The sequence below is a fragment of the Belonocnema kinseyi genome, chromosome 5 (genome assembly GCF_010883055.1).
Source record: "Belonocnema kinseyi isolate 2016_QV_RU_SX_M_011 chromosome 5, B_treatae_v1, whole genome shotgun sequence".
Lineage (NCBI taxonomy): Eukaryota > Metazoa > Arthropoda > Insecta > Hymenoptera > Cynipidae > Belonocnema > Belonocnema kinseyi.
In genome coordinates, this window is record NC_046661.1 from 17536810 (window position 1) to 17541501 (window position 4692).

A 4692-nucleotide genomic window follows, 5' to 3' on the forward strand; every position below is an offset into this window, starting at 1 on the left:
TATATCGTGAGGTAGGTGGTTAAAGTCTGCAACGGAATCAATAGGACGATCCGGCAAAAGTTTCGTACACCCTGAGAAAACGGAACGATCCAAGGGCTACCGCGTTCTGCATTTTTACCGCAAGTGTTTTAGCATATTGTTGACACGCAGGGATGCTTTTCAGGCTATTCACGAATGAAAGCTTGGCACCTCCAAGAGCGCCGATGATAAGGATGATTAGTTTAACAGAATATTCCAGGTACAATCGTTGCAACTCCCTTATAAGGCGTCTATACCTCTCATTCTTTTCATTCTTCTTGGCTATAATGTTTTTGTCAGCTGGTGTAGAAAATTCGATAACGAACATGGTTCGCTTCTCGAAGTCAAGAAGAACCATGTTTGGCCTCGAGTGTGCAACAGAAACAATTGTCGAGAATATAAAGGTTTTTTTTACCAAATTTGGCACAGATTTGCTTTGACATGTGTATTTTCATCTCAAATTTTTTCAGGATTACTTTTTTTTTAATAGCGGACTAAGATATATAAAAACAGTGCTTTTTCACATGCTCTCCAGGTATTCCATTTTTATGATGAAAAAAAAAACAATGAAAAACCCGAGATTATTATTCAATTTGGTATTTTTGGTGTTGCTGGTAATAAATATATTACTAAAATGGGAAATTTCAAAATAGCGGGTTCAAAATGGCGGCCAAAAAATAAATTTTTTAATCTGTATAAAATGTTCGTTTTCAAATCGTAATGCCATTACTTTTGCAAAATTAATTTGATTAAACAAATTATTGCGTTATTAACTAATTTTAGGGTTATTTAAGAGGTCTTTGAGTAAGCTTAATCTAAACATGCGATTAGTTTTGCAAAATCATTTTGTTTGAACAAATTATTGCATAAAAAACATTTTTTGCACAAAAAATGTCAGAATTAGATTCTATGTCAAACATTACGTACGACATAGTATTGAAACTAATGGCATATTTAAACGCAACGAAGCAATTTGAAGAACTTAAATTCTCAACTGTAGAAGTTTAGAAAACGTGAAAGAAATAAAGAAATAAATTAACAACAAATTAAAAAATCGCAAAAAATACGATAAATAAAAAAATGCATGAAAAATGTAAAAAAAAAACAACAAAAACGCAGGCATGAATGATGTTCGTGACAGACTGAACCCGGGGAAATGCGGAGAATTGTTGTTCTCTTTTATAAATAATTGAATATGTTATACAAAACATTATGCGATGCGTTTAAATATGCCATTAGTTGCAATACTATGTCGTACGTAATTTTTCATATAGAATCCAATTCTGACATTTTTTTCTACCAAGAATGCTTTATTCATGTTTTATTCAATTTACAGCATTAATTAATTCTTAATTTGTCTAATAAAAAGCGTTATTGAGAACATGAAATAACTATTCTGGACGTAACTTTTTTTATTCAAGCTGATTCTGGTGTGTTTTGCAAAATTAGTTAATAGCGCAATAATTTGTTCAAACAACTTGTTTAAGCAAATTAATTTTGCAAAATGGCAAATTTGAAATCAGCGATGCCTCAAGCGCTTAAAACTATATCTGGTTTATATAGTTCGTGGCTAAAAAATCTTATGGTCACAGAAAAGTTTAAAAGACTGAGTTGGAGTTGGCCTTGTTATTATACAACATTTTTTTATCCGCCATATTGGACACGCTATTGATATCTTTTAAATAATAATGATTATTAAAAATAGGTTTTTATAACGAACATTCAAACGATATTACGATATTCAAACAAATATTACATACAAATTAGAAAATTTATTTTTCCGCCGCCATTTTCAACCCGCCATTCGGAAATTTCGCATTTTAGTAGTTTATTGCCAGCAACATCAAAAACATTGAATTGAATAATAATCTCGTGTTGCTCATTCTTTTCTTTCACCTTAAAAATAGAATACTTGGAGAGCATGTAAAAAAGCACGTTTTTTGAGATATTTTGGTCCGCCATTATGAAAAAAAAGTAATTCTAAAAAAAATTTGGGATGAAAGTGTACATATCAAAGATATTCTGTGCCAAATTTTGTACAAAAAATTATCCGTTTACAAGATATTTAGGTGGCCCTATTGACATGGAATTTCCTATATATATATATATATATATATATTAGACGGTTGCGCCACCGCGCCACGCCACCGGATTTCTTCCCGCCGGGTGATCGACTAGGTGATACTTAACCAAAAATATAAGCAATAAAAAGCTTACCGAGAAGTTAGCCCTAGAAAGTTTTAGCTCGCGGAATTGATCAAGATGAAGTTAGAAGTTGGCCAAAACTAAAAGATTCTCGCTCGCTCCATCAAATCATGTAAATTTTATCTCGGGCGCGCAAAGCATGAAGGTGCCATGCCACTTCTCGCATTCATAGTAAGACTTTCTAGCGCTAACTTCTCGGTTCACTTTTTATTGTTTATATTTTTTGTTAATTACCGTCAAGCCGTGCCACGTGCGTTAGCATCCTACCGTTAGGACACCTCGACATGTTTTATGAAAAAATATTAAGAATAAAATTAATATAATAACACTCACTGACTGAATATCCACTTTATTTGAAATGCATAAACGTAATCAAATTTAGATTCTATCTGGCGCTATCATTATACACGAAGTATATTTATTAATTAAAAAAAGGATCATGATTTGCGAATATGAGTTCCAAAACACACAGAAAATGTGAAGAGCGCTTGGAATGAACATAGGTAGTAGTGTCACGCGAGTTACCGCATCGGCCCACTGCGGCAGGCCGGGATCGGCGACGCAGCGCCCGGGCGCGGCACGTGCAATGCACAACGAAAATTCAATTTTTTTCGTAGTAAATCGTGAGAAAGTCATAAATAAACAATTTAAATAAAAATTTGTTATTAACTCGTGATTTCGTTGGAAAGTTCACACATCGCTTATTATATCTGTTTGCATAATTGGAACTTGATATTTGTATCTTTTTATAATTTCCATAACGTCATGAAAAATGCCGTGTCCACCTAAGGAATTTTACCTCTACTGATAGTTATAATTGGTGAAAATTCGAGCCATGGACATACCCTTGTTTCATCTACAGCGCATAAAAGTCTATTATGATGTGCAGTGATACTTTGCAATAATAATAAATCATCTTCTCTATTAACAGTAAGAAAGTGTCATGCCGCGACGTCCTTCCTAAATTACCGAACTTCACCATTAAGTTACGAGTACATTTCTTCAAGAAGTATTCAAGAGTGTTACAATTAATCTTAAATATTCAGAAGACCTTCGAGCCGCAAGAACTAAGCCGGTAATGAAAAGGATTTGCATTTGCGAAACTGTAAATATGAGAACTGGAAAAATATGGGTATGAAATCAGTTTTTAGCTGCTTACAGACTTTCCAGTTTCTACAGGATACCTACAGGACTGTGAGTACCTTCTCTTGTCTATATTGTACGTACTTTAATATTCATTATTACTCAATAGATGATGGATAATTCATTTCCTACCAATACTATCTTAGGTAAGGTGTCAACAACACAAAGTATCAACTACCTTACGTAAAGTTTTGCACACGCACAGTTAGTATTTTGTAGGTAACTGGTCTAGACACATAAGAGATTTCTTTGAGACAACTGAGGATTAGCACGTTTCTGAGTTTCGGTGTTCAGAACTACAGTGAGCACTTACTAATCAGAGCATTTACCGAATTCCTCAGCGATTAAGAAAAGTATTCAAACGTCGACATGCACGCATCTCTAACGTGTGCTAAAAATAATTCTTTCAAATATTGGCTAGTCGAGGTATCAAAGAGAGGAAACGAAATAAGGGCATACTATGGGAGTAGAAAAATCATACCAGACGGGAAGAGTCATTAACACATAGGGCAATTCATCAAAAAGGGTGTTGGCTTTACAGAAAACAGCCCCAATGTTAAATTACCTGATAGTATTTTTGGAAGAACTAACCGAATGCTCGTACCTTTTCCTCACCGGGATTACAGATCCAATAGAATATGTCAAAATTCTCTGCGGGCAGCTCCGGGCGTCCCTTACGTAAATAACCCATAAAAGCTGGCCTAGCCTTCGACTGATCAGCATCAGGACAATCTCACAATAAATGGTTAATGTCCTGAACCGGGTGCCCACATATTCACAAGTAGAGTTCTCTGCGTATCCCACTCTGATCCGGTAATAATATATGATTACCGAACCCATACGAAGTGTAGTTATAGAGGCTGATGTAACTTTTAAAAGGAAGAGACCCCTACAACAGAGACGGCGCAGTTCTAGCACAGTAAAACTGTACCATGAATGAGTGCTCATCATTTCTAGTCTGCCCTTAACGATGACTGTACGACACTGTAGCCGGTTCTAGAAGACGTAGAAAAAATGAAAAGCCCTCTCTAGGATTCGCAAACAGCACATAAAAAGTGCCTAAAAAGTACCCCCACCTATCCTATCCTATTCCATGACGTTCTCGACATACAAGACTATTTTAAACCAAGGCATCCAGTACTAATGTGGCAATCAGCCTTCATGCAACTCTTTGAGGAATCAATCCAACAGCAATTTTCTTCTGGTCTCCAGGACTAGCTGATCCGTTTCTGACAGAAGAATTCCTATCGAGCAACTTCGCATACAGACAAGAACAACTTTCAGTGCCTTACTTCTCACATAATCGAGTTTTTTTAAAGGAGCGAT

At 35.4% G+C, this 4692-nt stretch overlaps 1 protein-coding gene across 1 annotated transcript in view; it reads right to left on the reverse strand.

The window, feature by feature from the left end:
* LOC117173547 (RING finger protein 121) overlaps positions 1–4692 on the reverse strand; it is an 80364-nt gene that overhangs the window by 4756 nt on the left and 70916 nt on the right. The gene's annotated exons all lie outside the window — the stretch shown is intronic.